This window comes from Pinus tabuliformis, chromosome 3_2 (assembly GCF_031772625.1).
Source record: "Pinus tabuliformis cultivar Carrire ecotype Pingquan chromosome 3_2, CPIR1, whole genome shotgun sequence".
In the NCBI taxonomy this organism is placed as follows: domain Eukaryota; kingdom Viridiplantae; phylum Streptophyta; class Pinopsida; order Pinales; family Pinaceae; genus Pinus; species Pinus tabuliformis.
In genome coordinates this window covers 429,389,277-429,406,291 of record NC_142302.1, presented here as the reverse complement: position 1 = coordinate 429,406,291, position 17,015 = coordinate 429,389,277, and positions in this window count along the sequence as shown.

Here is a 17,015-nt window from a genome sequence, read left to right as displayed (position 1 = left end):
TCCTCATTGTTTAGGTGGCGAGATCTAGAGGCATCCATGCTTGTTTAGGGCCTAGTGATCCCTTAAGCAGTATATGGCGAGATTGTGGTAAAGACTTTATTGTATGTTTCTTTATTTTGGCCTAGGAATCCCTTGACGAGTAATGACAGGATACATGGTACAGCTTGGTGGTATAGATGAGGGATTCTGGCCTAGGAATCTCTTGACTCGTAATGGACGGATACACAATAAAGCCTCAAAAGCGTTGTTTGGTTTTGTTGTGAGTCCCACATTCACGCTTGTAAGATGGCATGCGGGTGATTGGGTGAAAGAAATATTTGGTTCAATCGTACGTGGAAGTCCGTGACTTAGTTGGATTTTTCACATGTTAATAATGTTAGGATATTCTGACACATAGGAAATAGTTAAGTATAAGTTGGTCTAATGTAGAGTTAGGTAAAGTGTGTTTCTTTACTATGTACATTTGTAACTTACAATATGGCAGTCACGATATGTTCTAGACATGAAGTAATCTGACGGTTCATTCTCTCCTTGGTATTACTTACACTTCATCCATGGCTTAACACCCGATTGGTGCATGATCTGTATTTAAAGAGCATTGAGGGTCATTTGTAGGGTGATTGTTCATGAGAGAAGCTTATGTAAATTTTATTTCTTTTATTAATAAATTTCCTGAAGTGGCCATGTTGGCTCAGGCCATTGACTGTTTCCCTCTTTGAGGGTTTTAACCACATCAAGAATACTCGTGTATTGATCTATGATCTATTTGTCAATAGTTTCCTTTGGTGTTCTATCTGAGGAACTTACCCTGTAAATTCCTACATGGTATGAGAGCTATTTGAGGGCCGCATCCGTTGGTGATCCAAATCCGAAGCTAGTATAACTGCATCCGATTGTTGTGTCCTATACCTACTATTTTTAACTGCTTTCGGGCCGACATCACTGCTCTATTGTGTTAGGAGCATCTATTCCAGAGAGGAACCTCTTTCGTTTCACGTGAAAAGGTTTTCGGTAGCCCTAGATACATCATTTCTAAGATCTCAAGGTATACAATCTTTATTTGCAGTTTTAGTTATTTATCTCTCTATTTTTTTATTACCAGATCTATACCTTTCATTCTTGTGTATGCTCTTTTCCCTGCAACTCTGTGCGATATGGGTAAATTAGAAACAAAAAGGAAGGATTTTTCTCATGCATATGTTTTTTTCGGTCGTGAATTAGTGTGATCTCCCAAAATCAAAAACATTGAGGAAAATATTTAGGTTCTCACGAAAGCTAACTTCAAGCCACAAGGTTTTGTTTTTTTTTTGTATGTCCGTGTTGGTTTGTGTGGTTTTTGTTTTGTAAGCAAAAAGAGATTTTTCAAGTAAGCATGCACAAAAAAAAAAACTTCCTCTTTTCCAAAAATACTAACCTTTTAAATTAGTTCACTTGGTCCAAAGTTACTTTATGAGAGTAGAGACATTGATTGCAAGTTTTTCCTTTTGTTGAGTTACTTTTTCAAAAAGCACATGAAACTTATATTTTAAAGTTACTTTAGGTAAAAGTGTTCTCACCCATTATAAAAAGTGAGTCACTTATAATTCTAAAGTCTCTTTATCTTTTATTTAAATTACAATTTAGTGGGTAGCTCATAAAGTACCATTGTAAAAGTGACTTTCACTTATTTATAAAAGTGGGTCACATAATGTTTTTTAAAGTGAGCTAATTAGATTAAGCTTGGAAATGCGGGGGGGGGATTTTTTAACAAAAAATATAACATTATCATTCACTCAGCACATTCATGCACTTCATCGGCATTTTCAACAACCTTTCTTCAAAAAGCCATAACTTCTTCATCCGGAAACTGTTTTCCGAGCCGTTTTTTTAATCAGCCTAATTTTTCGAGGTCGTTCCATTGGACCACTTAGTTTCAACATCAACAACTTTAGTTTCTATTAAAATGAAAATTCCATGCCAAGTTATTCTTGACAGCACCAACTACTTCTAATGGTGGTCCTACATTATGGATTTACTTAGAAGTAAATGTCTTTACAGAATGGCCTCAAGCCAAGAAACTAAACCTAACAATGAAGATAAGGTAGCGAAATGGGAAAATAGGCAAGATCAAGCACATGGGTTGATAGGGATGTCTATTTATCTAAACCTTAGATTCCATATCACAGAACTTGATACCCCTAATGAAGAAATGAAACAACTCACTAAAGTTTCTCGAATTAAAAATGAAATTAGAGCCCATCAACTCGAAAATGAGTTGCTTACATTGTAGCCCAATAATTTTTCTTCCATTGAATATTTTTTGTCCAAGTTCAAGACCCTTAGACTTCCCTTGAAAGGTTTTAAGGTTAAGAAATAAGATGGTAGCATTATCTATTCCATTCTTACTAAGTTGGGTCCAGCCTACTTTATGTTTGTTTCCACCTTCCATTCTGCTAGAGAAGCCTTTATTTGTCAAGGAAAAGACTACAAGTCCCCCTCCTTTGATTCCTTTTGTGATTCTTTATGAAGAAAACAATAAAAAATCTTACATCTTGGTCTTCTTAATCTTGGAAAGTATTCTAAGAAAACCTTAGCCACCTAGCAACAACCAAATTCGAAGAATCCTAAGAAACAGTATCCTAAAAATAATGGTCCTAAACCAAACAAGGGTCTTAAGCAATTTCAGTCTCAGAATGAAAAATCATTTCAACAAAATGATAAGGAAAATAAAAACAAAGGGAAGAAGGCTGATAGACATTTCCACTTTTGTAATCGAGATGGACACTTAGAATCCAAATGATTAAGAAGATGGAAGCCTTGGAAGCGACAATGGAGAAGCATGACATCCATTTGGAGCACTCTTCCACTTCAACTTCATCTTCAGGAATGTCACTTTCTACATGTGGTTTTCAAGAATCTCGGTCTGGTTATGTGCTAAATGTGTCTTCTTCTTCTCATTCTCATGCGTGACTCATTGATTTTGGAGCTTCTTATCACATGGCCAAAAACAAAGCCATGTTTTCTTATTTAAATGATTGTAACACCAAAAATATATATGTTGGTGATGATAGATCTCTTAGTGTTTGAGGGACTGGAACTGCTCATCTAGACAATGGTCAATTTAATGATGTATTATGTGTTCCAACCTTATTCTCCAACCTTCTATCTGTATATTAGATAACTCATTTAGGTGAAGGTACAACCGTTGAATTTTCACCTCCCGATGTTGTAATTAAGGACCTAAGAGATCCTAAACAAATTTTAGCTACTCACATTCCTGATGATTCTACAAGCTTGTATAAGTTTAACAACTTTTGGTCATCAACTATTCCCTCAGTATATGTTGCTCATAATGATGAAGTGAGAAAACTTTGGCATGAGTGATTTGGTCACTTAAACTATCGCTCCCTTCAAAATCTATGTAAATAAAATATGGTGACAGGTCTTCCTATGGTATCTTGCAGAGATGGTGTTTGTTCTGGATGTGTACTCAGAAAACATCATCGATACAGATTTGAAAAATGTGCCTCTTTGCATGCCTCAGCCCCTTTACAGCTTGTGCATAGTGAATTATGGGTCAACTTCTAGTTTTTTCATTCTCTCTCTATAAGTATTTCTTAACTTTCATTGATGATTTCTCCAGATGCACTTGGGTATACTTCTTAAAACTCAAGAGTGAAGTATTTAACATGTTCATGGCCTTTAAGGCCTTTGTTGAAAAAAATCTGGACATCAAATTCTTAAGCTAAGATCTCATAATGGCAGAGAATGTGTTAACAACAAATTCATCAACTTTTGCATTGAGAATGGAATTCAAATGCAACATATTGTTCCATATAGTCCACAAAAAAATGGTGTAGCTGAAAGGAAGAATTGAACCTTAAAGGAAATGGCTAATTGTATGCTTCAATCTAAAGGACTTAGTCTTAATTTTTTGGCAAAAGCAATTAACTGTGAAAATTTCATAGTAAATCACACTCCTACTAAGGTTTTAAATAATATCACTCTAGAAGAAGCATGGACCTCAATTAAACTAGATGTAAGTCACTTTCATGCTTTTGGAAGTGAAGCATGGGCCCATATTCTAGATGAGAAACATAAAGCTTTAGAACCTAAGAGTGAAAAATGTATTTTTTTTGATATTTTGAAGATGTTAAAGTATATAGACTTATTCCACTTAAGTCCAAAAATGTTGTCATTAGAGGAGATGTAAAGTTTGCTGAAAATATATCAGCCTACCACCCTCATTCGGCTGATGTGCCACCTCTCTCTACCCATTCTACTTCTGAGAATATTTCTTCTTTAGATGATGACAGTGAGGATGACAATCCTCCCCCACCTTCTCAGGATGCTCCTTCAGCTCCTCAGCTTCCAAAATGGGTTTGTGCTACTTGGGATGCAGTAGGTGCTCTTGCAAGTGATCCTACAGATCAGTGACATACATGTTCTCAGTTCGATAGAGCATCTTCTTTACTGGCTCAAGCTTCAGTGAATTGTGATCCTCACACCTTTACAGAAGCTTCATCCCATCCATATTGGGGCACAACTATGAATGAAGAATATCATTCATTATTGGAATATGATACATGGGATCTTGTTCCTCTTCCAAAGGGACGAAGATTTGTTAGATGCCAACAGGTTTATAGAACCAAGTTTGGACCAGATGGAAAAGTTGATAAACATAAATATCGTCTTGTTGCTAAGGCTTTTTCACAAGTTGAAGGCATTGACTATACTGAAACCTTCTTCCCTATTTCAGAAATGAACTCTATCTGCCTTGCTGTTTGCCTTACTACCTCTTTCAAATGGGAAGTCCATTAGATGGATGTTAAATCCACCTTCTTGAATGGGGACTTGCATGAAGAAATCTATATGGAACAAGATCCTGGCTTTATACAAATAGACTCAAGCCTTGTATGTTGGCTTAAGAAATCCCTTTATGGTCTCAGGCAAGCCCCTTGGGCTTGGTATGCCAAAATAGATAGCTTTCTTTTAGATACTAGATTTTCTAGGTGTCATTCTGACAATACTATCTACATCAAGAAAGTGGGTAAGTCTCTTATCATTCTTATTCTTTATGTTGATTATCTTATCCTTATTGGTAGTGATCCCAACCTTATAAACCATGTGAAGTCCAACCTTAAAAAGAAATTTGAAATGACAGACTTAGGACACTTGCATTATTTTCTTGGTCTTCAAGTCTTGCAATCCAAGGAAGGTATTTCCCTTTCCTAGTCCAAGTATGCTTGTGATATTCTACGACACTTTCACATGGAAGACTATAAGTCAGCCCCTTCTCCCTTTCAGTTTGGAGCCAAACTTTCAGTCACTTGTACTTTCCCTAAATTTGATGCTACCTCATATCATCAGCTTGTAGGAAAACTTTTGTATCTGACCCATACTCATCCTAACCTTTCCTTTATTGTTGGCCTTATTGCTTGGTTTATGAAAAACCCACATGAAAGTCATTGGAAAGAAGCTAAAAGAAAACTTCATTATGTTCGAGGTACAATTCAGTTTGGGATTCATTACAGTGTAGAAGCATCTCCTCTATTGGTTGGTTTCACTGATTCCGACTGGGCTGGTGACCCTGATGATTGGATGTCTACTGTAGGTTATGTCTTCACTCTTAGTTCTGGACCTATTACATGGGCTTGCAAGAAACAAAGTTCCATTTCTCTTTCTTCAACAGAAGCAAAGTATCGTGGCACCATAGAAGCTAGTAAGGAAGCCTTGTGGCTTCATCAGATCCTATTAGAGTTTTTCTTTTAGCAGTAGCATCCAACTACACTTTGGTGTGATAATCAAAGTGCCATTAAAATATGAAAAGATCCATTCCAACATCAGCGTAGAAAACACATTGAACTACACATGCACTTCATCAAAAAGATCATTCATGACCATGTTCTTGAAGTGCAATATTGTTCAACCAATGACAAAGTTGCGGACATCTTTACAAAGGCTCTCACAGAGGTGAAGTTTACTAAACTTGAATTTATGGTTGGAGTTCAAGAAGTTGTCACTAAGGGGGGATAGGCTCTAATGCCTCCTTCGTTCTCCTATTGTGTCATATTTGTACATCCTTCAATCCTATCTGAAGTTGTTCTTAAGGGAGGATGTTATGATATTCCGACACATAGGAAATAGTTAAGTATAACTTAGTCTAGTGTAGAGTTAGGTAAAGTGTGTTTCTCTACTATTTACATTTGTAAATTACAATCCGACAGTCATGATATGCTCTAGACATGAAGTGATCCAATGGTTCATTCTCTCCTCGGTATTACTGACACTTGATCCATGGATTAACACTCAATTGGTCCATGATCTCTATTTAAGGAGAATGGAGGATCATTTGTAGAGTGACCGTTCATGAGAGAAGCTTATGTAAATTTTATTTCTTTTATTAATAAATTGCCTAAGGTGGTTGCGTTGTCTCAGGCCGTGGACTATTTCCCTGTATGAGGGTTTTCACCATGTCAACAATACTGGTGTATTGATCTGTGATCTATTTGTGAGCAGTGTCCTTTGGTGTTCTATATGAGGAACTTACCATGTAAATTCCTACAAATAAAAGCTATTTTCCTATTGTATTTAATGAGTCAATTTGCTTGTTATTATGTGTCTTTGATGGTTATTTTATCATTATTATTCTACTCGTTATATGTTGGTTATAAGCATGGTTTTATGGGAGACTTTGGTTATGGGTCTCGTCATGTTTTTTTTATTAAATGAATTTTTAATGAATGTATGACCTAATAGATGATGATGTAGCTATTATGAGAGGGCATGAGACCTTCTTAATGAATTTGAGATAACTATGAGGTCTCTATGCTCAAATGTGTTTATATTACCTGTACATTACATGTTTATGATGTGTTTGATGAAATTCCTGTCATGGCTAGGATGAGTCTGGTTATTTCCTAGTTCAAGTTTTGCATTAGAGGCCTTTTCTTCCTGTTATTTATTATTTCTCATAATTTCATCAATTGTTGGGTAGAGGCCTGAGCCTTAACCTTGAAAAAGTGGATCATATTTCAGATTCACTAGCACAAAACCATCTGAAAAAAGACTACAGTCGCATGGAGGCCTTTTTGTGAGAGCAATTAGAGGATTTTAGTAGCACGGAGAGCTTGTCATGGGAATGACTGGGGGTTTAGGTCAATAAAAAGGAAATTTAACTTGAGGGTTGGGCACGTGGAGTGGGTGGCTAGCCCCTGGGTTTTTTGTAGCTCCTGAGGAAGGTCAGTTTGGTTTTTGGTATGTCAATTCCACTTCCTTAAATATATATGGGTTGTTGAACCATAGCATAGTCACTCTTCATCACATGTTTACCATGGTGGGCTAGTTAGCTTGGGTAAATGTGGGAGGAGGGTGTTACAAAGTGATATGAGAGCATGGTTCACCCCTTGGACTAGATGGGTGAAATATGATTGTCATGCAGGCATGTCAGTTGAATATGCATTTTTTGTGTATATTTGTTGTTTATGTGGATGTATGCATGTATTTCCATGGTTATAGTTGTCGCGCATGGGGTCATGGTATGCGGTTGGTATGGTCATGCATGATAACTGGATGATGACTGAGAGGATATTTTTATACTGCTATGATTATGTTTATACATGTATTGTGCTAATGTGTTTGAACTTGTAGATGAGATATTCTCCCCTGAACTATACTAAGGTATGTTGATTATGTTTATATTTTGGTTTTTGTGACATGATGTACTTGTAGGAAGAAGAGTAAAGATGACTATCAAGATTGTACACTACAACTCATAAAATTCCCCCTATAGATCAGATGAGAAGAGGAGACTTTGAGGAGTTTGAAGGAAGAAATAAGGAGTTGCAAAGTGAATAATGATATGATAATTCAATCACACAAGAGACATCACATAACATAGGAGAAATAAGAAGAGATTAATGCAATTATCCTTCAAAGTTTGTCAAATTTACAGAGACAGGAAACACATATGATTAGTCATGGACCCAAGGATAGGACTAATGGAGCCTATGGTAGTAGATCTCATGATGCGGGGATTATTCTAGTTTTGGTTCACACAGGTACCATGGTCATCATTTCCATCATCCATATAGGAGGAATGACAAGGGATACTTTTGAGGTGAGTTCAAGAAATCTAAGCCACAGACATTTGATGAAGAAATGAAGAAGTCATAGGATAGAGAAGCTTTGTTGTTAGAATGAATAATTTCTTTAGATTGCATGATTACTTGGAGAACAAGAAGGCCAAAATAATTACGTTAAGCTTAAAGTAAAGAAGATATTAGGTGAGAAGACGTGAAGAATATCACAGGCATTTGGGAAGAGGAGTTGAATTAGAGGGAGTTTGAAAGAATTTTCAGGAATAAGTATGTATCTGATAGATACTATGATAACAAGACGAAGGAGTTTTATGAGTTGAAGATGGGGTCTATGACCAATGAGGAGTATATTAGTAGATTCTTGGAGTTATTGAGGTACGTACTGTATCTTAAGGAGGGGAAAGTTGAGATTCAGAGATTCGCCAGTGGGTTGTCAGTAGCATCAAAGATAAGATCAAGTTTGATGAGACTAGATTGTTGGAGGAAGGCATCAGAAACTTGAAGTATTTTTATGAGAAATCAAAGCGTAAGACAAAATCTTAGAAAGGTTGGAAAGGGAAAGCCAAAGCTAAGGGAAAGTTGCCATTGAAGCGAGCGAGACCTTAGGATGTAGGTGAGAAATAGAATGTGGTTCCATAGAAGAATTTTAATGTAGTCAGATAGGGACATGTGTCACAACTTATAGAGTAGCAAAATAAAGGTGAAGATAAGGTGAAGATAAGGGATAGGTGCAGTGTTGGATATGTTGCAAGGAACATCTCAAGAAGGATTATTCATTTTAACAGGGTGATAGGCTCATATATACAACGCGCAAGAACTACAGATAGTTCAGGATATGGAACAAGTCATTCCTCAACTGTATGCAACATTGGGTAATAGGAAGGCAAATCATGAGGCATCTATTATCGAGATGGACGATAAGATTTTTGATCACGTTGTTTCTATTTTGACTGATCCTAGATCTGATTATAGTTATGTTAATAGTGAACTGATGTATAAGTGTGGTTTGAAAATAAGAAGTATATGAATAATCTTTGTTAATGCAGTTAGATACAGGTATGACGAAAATAGTTCATCATTGGGTAAGAGGTTGCACTTTTGAGTTGAATGGTATGCCTACATCAACACACTTGAATGTGCTTTCATTGGGATCATACAATATATTGTTGGGTATGGACTCGTTGTATATTCATAGAAACAAGGTGGAGTTTTATGACAAGGCTATTGAGTGCTTAGATGACAATGGAGAATAAAGGATTTTATAGGGTAAGAAGAAGGCAACATGAGTTAGAATGGTTACAGCTATGCAAGCGAAGCGCAATCATGGTAAAAGGAGTGTGTTGTTTGTAGTGTGTATTTCTAGTGATAAAGATAAGGATGATGGGGATATGGAAGTTTTGAAGAGGCACCTAATCTTACAATAGTTTCAGGATGTGTTCCCAACAAATATTTCAGAGTTATCGACTTACATGGAAGTGGAATTTTCTATTTAGGTGGTACCAGGGGTAATGCCAACATCAAAGGCACCTTACAAGATGAGCACTACATAGTTAGTGAAACTAAAATTGCAGTTAAAGGAAATGATTGAAAAACAATACATTATGCCAAGTGTATCACAGAGGGGTGCACCCAATTTTTTTTTTTTTAAGAAGGATGGTACTCTGAGACTGTGCATTGAATACTTCCATTTGAACAAGGTGACAATCAAGAATAGGTATTCATTCATGAGGATTAATGATATATTTGACCAACTAAAGGGAGAAGCGATGTTCTCAAAGATTATCTGAGATCAAGATACCATCAGGTATGCATTAAAGTAGAGGACATATACAAGACTGCTTTCTAGACAAGGTATGGGAATTATGATTTTGTTGTAGTTCTTTTTGTTTTAACTAATACTTCAGCTACTTTTATGTGCGTGATGAATATTGTATTGCATCCATATCTGGACAAGTGTGTTATTCGAAGAATGAGGAAGATAATGTCAAACATTTAGAATTAATTTTGATATTTCTAAGACAACATCAGTTGTATGCAAGCTTAGTAATTTTTGTTTCTTTCAGAAAAAGGTACATTACTCGGCAAATGTTGTTTCCAAGGAAAGCATAACAGTGGATCCAAAAAGGATAAGAGTTATCATGGAGTGGGAAACTCCTAGGAATGTGGAGGAGGTAAGGTCATTCGTGGGGTTAGTATGTTACTGCAGGAGGTTCATTAGAAACTTCTCATAGATTTCCTATCCTATTACATCTTTGCTAAGAAAGTGAAAGCAATTTGAATGGACAGAGCATTGTGTAGCAAGTTTTGAGCAGTTGAAGAAATATTTGGAAAATGCTCCAATTCTCAAGATTGCATAGCTTGATAAAGAGTTTATGGTGTGTAAAGATGTTTGAAAGAGAGGACTTGATGGAGTCTTAACGCAAGAGGGATAGGTGGTATGTTATGAATAAAGGAAATTTAATGAACACAAGTATAATTATGTTAAACATGATCTTGAGTTTTCCACAATCATCCATGCATGAAGATGTGGAGAAGCTACCTTTTGGACTGAAGGTTTATATCGATGATCGACAATAATGGATTGTGATACTTGTTTATCAACCCAAATCGGAATTCCAAGAAACCTATATGGTTGGCCATGATCAATGAGTTTGAATTTGAGATCGCGTACATCAAGGGAAAAGAGAATAGGGTTGTAGATTCTCTTAGCACGTGGATACATGTAAACCACATTGCAACTATGAGTTCTTATGGGACGTATTTACAGGATCAGGTCTTACAGGAAGTACAACAGGATGTCAGGTACAAGGAGCTTAGGCACTGATTATAGCGGTAGAATACAGGTGATCAGGATGTGGACTATAGTCTCACATGAGATGGTTTGGTCAGATTTTGGGACAAGATCTATGTGTGAGAAAATAATGAACTCAAGAATCTTATCTTGAGGAAATTTAATGTTAATCTATATTTAGGTCATCGAGGCTATCAGAAGACATTGAAAATGGTGAAGAAGTTCCATTATTGGATGAATTTGAAGAAGGAAGTGGCATAGTTTGTCGCTAGATGTTTAGATTTTCAACAGGTAAAATCAGAGTGCAAGCATTCAAGTGGTCTACTGCAGTCAATATGAATTCTAGAGTGGAAATGGGAGGTCATTACAATGGATTTCACTACAATTTTTCCAAGGACATCTAGATAACATGATTCTTTTACGGTTGTGATTGACAGGTCGAAAAAGGTAGCACAATTCATTTGAGTGAATTCTACGTATTCAACTAGTGATGTAGCATATGTATTGATCATAGATATAATGAGATTTCATGGTGTACCAAAGAAGAGTGTGTGAGACAGGGATTCTAAATTCACTTCAAAGTTTTGTAAGGAGTTATTTCCAAGTTTGGGTACACAATTGACCTTCAACACATCTTATCATCCATAGACAAATGGAGAGATAGAGAGGTTCAACAGGATACTAGAGGATATGCAAAGGATGTATGTCATGCATGAATGAGAGAAGTCGGATGAGTATCTTCTATTGGTTGAGTTTTCTTACAACAATGGGTATGAGGAGTCACTGAGAATGAGTGTATTTGAGGCACTCTATGGATGGTGTTGTATTACTACTATCAGTTAGTGTGATCCAGCGAAGAGGGCACTTATAGGACGAGATATGTTAGCACAAATGGAACATGAAATATAGGCAATCAAGCATAATCTAAAGGCAACATAAGATAGGGAGAAGAGATATGGACACCAATCAAAAATAAAGAGGGGTCGAATCTCTTGGGAGATAGAGACTTGAAAAAGATGGATTGTTAATTCAATACAACATCTAGAGGTCAAGTCTTTGCAATATAGGAGGGTGACAACAAACAAACGGGCTAATATACTGTAACAGACTCAATATATGAACAGACTCCATGGGAGATAATGGTGACTCATTTTTTATTCTTAGAACAAGGGTGACTCAATGATACTACCACTAACCAAACTAACTACAAATGGTATAATGTTCTCTTGGGGTAAACCATGAGGTTATAAGCAGGGGGAGTTTACAAGGACATGTGTTTTCATCATGAATATGAGAAATTGAGATTGTGGTGGCTTTGGTATAAAGACAAACACTTGATTCCCAATAAAAAGGGGATTAAACAACATGGGCACTGAAATAAAAAAGCGTAATGGAGCTAAATTTTTCATTTGAGAAAGACTCTAACACTTGATAGATGGAAAATACAAAACAAAAATGGGTGATCCACCTATCAAAGTGTGGGGGTACCTAATGTCGTATTTGCTAAATGGTAGGAAAATGCAATGAATAGAGTGAGGTTTCCCATATGAAAAAGGCCATAGGAATGACTCTAAAAGAAACCCTATAAACATCAAAAAAGAGTAGTTATTTATAACAGAATTTAACACAAAATTTTGATAAAAAAAACATTTTATATTGAAAAAAAAATAAATTAATTTCCTACCTTTCATTTTTCACACTATATTCAAATTCTTTATGAAAATACGTTCAGTCACCTTTCCAAGTTAACAAATTATTAATTTTTGACATTACATTGACCCTAATGCTTCATAAAATATAATTATTAACTTACACCCACCCATTTTATCATAATAACACAATATAAAATTATTCTTATCATTTACATCTTATGAATATTAAATTTATTTAAACTTAGGTTATTTAAACATACAAATAAAACCTAATAAAAATTATATACCGAATACATCGTTAATTATATCATTCTTGGTGATATCACCAATAATCACATACTATATCAACAACAATCACATTTTTTAAACACTGTTGAGTCCACATGTTTATGTTACAATTGAATGTGAAGTATGTATGTTCGTGCTCAAATTGGAGTTGACATATGTCCTTATGAAAATAAAAATAAAATATTCTTTAGATAGAAAAGAAATGTTGCCTATAATAATAATAAAAAAAATATGTTATACATGTTTAATTAGTTTTCTCAAAAATACAATTTAAACAATAAAAACTATACATTATTTTTTACCCACTAAAATAAAGATTTGTATTGAAAAAATTTAATACAAATATATACTCATATTTAATTTCATATTTCATACATGAATTTGTTTAATGCCATGTCCATCAATAATGGGTAATGTTAATAATGAATAACATTGTGCATGAATAATGGGTCATGTTAATAATAAATAACATTTGTCACTCGTCTTTCCGTGAAAGCTTTATGGGCTTTATGTTTTCACCTTTCGGTTTGTTTTTTATTGAATTATATTGTTTATTGTGTTTTATTTAACATAAATATTATATATTAATTTTTTTTACAATATAGAGTTTAAAAAGTGTATTTGTAAATTTATATTTTTGAAAATAAAATAAAATATTTCTTTAATAAAAACTAATGTGGAATCTATATATATTAAAAGTATTATTAAATATTAATAAGATTTAAAGTGATTATTATAAATATTTATTAAAATATTATAAGTGAAGATTTGAATTTAGGTAAGGAAGATAACAAATATTTTACTTAATTAAATGTTAAAAAAAAATATTTACTTTGTAATAGAAAGAATATTTTATTCAATTCTTAGTATAAAGTTTGGCATTTGAAAAACATTAATAAGAAGAAAATTTCAATATGTATGGCTAAGTAATATTTCTATATCATATATTTATAAATATCTTTCCCAATACCTATGAGTTGTAGACCACATGGTTTGATTGGGAAATAGTCCCCACTAGATGTGAGGTTCAAACCTCATGGGAAGGGGTTGAGTATGGAAGCCATTTTGGGGCAATTAAGCTATCCCAAAAGGCATACAACCTTGAATGAGCTTGGCACAATCCTAGTGAGAGCTTGGCATGGAACAACCCTAGTGAGAACTTGGCACCATCCTAATGATTTGTATGATCCTCCTCAGATTTTGACACAACATGACCTTGGGGAGGGATTGGCACAATATTGGTGATTAACATGATCCTAGTGAGAGAGCTTGACAAAATCCTAGTGATTGTCACACTAATTGTGAGATATTGACACAATCCTAGTGATAGCATCTCATTCTTGTGAGAGCTTGGAACAAGGATGGCAATAACAGTCCACTCTCGAGTATGTCATTCTTACATCTTCACACAATTGTGGTGATTAGCACAATATTGGTGAGAGGTTGGCATGACACAATCCTAATAAGAGCTTGGCACAATCTAGTGAGAATTTGGAATAATATTAATGAAAACATCCAATTATTATGATAGCTTGTCACAATCTAGCTGATAACATAGCATTCTAGGGTAAATTTTTCTTTCATCCAATATATGGGCTAGAGGTTGGCATGACACAATCCTAATAAGAGCTTAGCACAATCTGGTGAGAGCTTGGAATAATATTAATGACAACATCACATTATTGTGATAGCTTGTCACAATCTAGTTGATAACATGCCATTGTGGGGTAAATTATTCTTTCATCCAATATATGGACTTGTTGTGCCCTATGCCTATGCTCACTCTAGTTACCAAAATATAAAAATATATGCCATTCCTAAAGTAAATGAGAAGTGTATTTAAAAATATAATAACACAAAAATTTTTAATGTGTCAATATGGATTATAAATAAAATATTTCAATATCCATCTTGAGTAAAATATTTTGTTTATATCATATATAGAACATTTAAAAAATAATTTCTTATGGTGAAGGCATTTTGATAGTATAACTATTCTAAGTATTGGAATTTTCTTAAGGATAATTTTTTTTCCTTAATTTCCTCCTAAATGTAGATAGAAGTGCAAATTTAAGTTATGTACTCTACACATGTAAGCACCCAAGGATAATTTCAAGGCATTAAAATCATTTATACATTTAAAAAAGCAATTTAAATAATGAAAAAATAAATTTATATTGTTGTAACATTTTATTAGGGAGTTGACTTTAGTGCAACTTTTTGGACTTTCCATTGCGATAATCTGGAGGAAAAATTTGAGGTGAAATCTTGATTTGTCTTATTTAAACTAGTTTTTTGACTGCAACACCCTCAAAAACCCCTAGGGCACTTCGATTGCACATGATTACCCATCAAACTTGTGATTTCAATAAATTTGTACCGGATTTTAGAGAAATTCGACCCACCGTAAAAGCTTCCAAAAAATCGCACTAAAGACAACTCCTTTTATTAGTGTGTTTCTCAAAATGAAAGATATTTAATATGATATATATATATATATATATATATATATATATATATATATATATATGAACCAACATAGATTATATAAACCTAGAACTATCAAAAATACAAAGGGAACAAATGTGTCATAGCACAATTTTATTTTATTTTTTGGTCAAATTTCACACTCTAAAATAGGTTTGTAGGTTGAAAGATTTGGTCCCTCTTTGTGTTTGATAAATATAGTTTATGATATATCTATACTCATTAATACATCTAATCAAACAATTCTATAATAATATGTTACTAATTTGTTGTATACATAACAATAGAGTTTTTAAGTCAATCATATAGTTCATCATTATGGGTTATTTTGTGTCACATTTGCATATCTTGTTTTTAACAATGGTTATGTGTACATGTAATTACTAATTAGTTTTAAATAAATTATAATTTATTATTTTCATATTAATCTGTAGAATGCTATCACATTCATATAGTTTTAATGGATGATAAATGTCTATAGCTATCAATCAATGGTATGCCTCAAAACATTTATCTCAAGATACATCTCATGTAGCTAAAAGTAAAAAAAATAATAAAAAATAACTTAATAATAATAATTTGCAAAAAGTGTTTTATGGACTAGTATGGGAGATATATTTAGCTGACATGTGATATTTAAAAATATTATATTGAAATAAAAAATATTATAGTGTAAGGATAAATAAAATATTTTGATGCTAATATTTTAACAACTTTGTAGGTAGAGATATAAATCAATCAAAATTAAATTTGTTATGTGTAACTTATTCCATTTTAAAATGGAGTTGATATGTAGTTTTTTAAACAAATTAATTGAAAAAAAAATGTAAATTACAAATAAAATAATTTCAATATGATATAAAGTATTTTATTGGAGAAAGCTTTTATTTTATTGTATAAGAAAGATTTGGTAATTAGTTCGATATTTGATATAGAATTTACATGTGACATTTTAAAAACATACTAATAAAAAAACAATGTAAAGAAAGAGTATATAAATAAAATAAAAAATTAAATAAAATGATAATTAAGACATTTTATTGATATATGGCCCAAAATAAATAACATGTGTAATACCTTCTATTCATAAATAATTTTTTAATAAATTAAAATATAACCATTAAAAAAATTAATAACACATGATTTTTAACCGGTAAAACACTATTATTACACTCGCAATCATATTCCTTATTTTTTTTCCCACGTGATTTTGGAGATCCTTTTTCTTCGCACATAATTTAGAGCCTTCTCGCCCTTCACACATAATTGTAGGCGTGCTTTTGAGGTTAACACCAACATCAAAAGCAAACTTTTCAATTATATTATTGAAAGAAAACATTCCAGATAAATGTTGTGAATTTACTCCCAACCATATTCCTCCCATAGTTTTTTCGCTACCAATAAATGTAAGGATTAACAATATACAGCTTACTAATGGGTTGATATTGCAGTTCGTGCTAGATAAGAAAGGAACACATTTTATTTGGGCCACAGCTTGTTAAAAGGTGTGAAGGCTAGAAACCCTCAATATTCTATTGCCCTCGATAGTTACTTTCACTAGTCATTTTCTCTAATATTTTCATCGCATCTATTCAGCTTGACCCATTAATATCAAAGTAGTTGACATATCTAACACAATTTTTTAAGTGAGATCTTTGTGGAAAGATCTCAAAATTTCAAAGTGTTTAGTGGATATTCATACATGAATATCATTTGAAT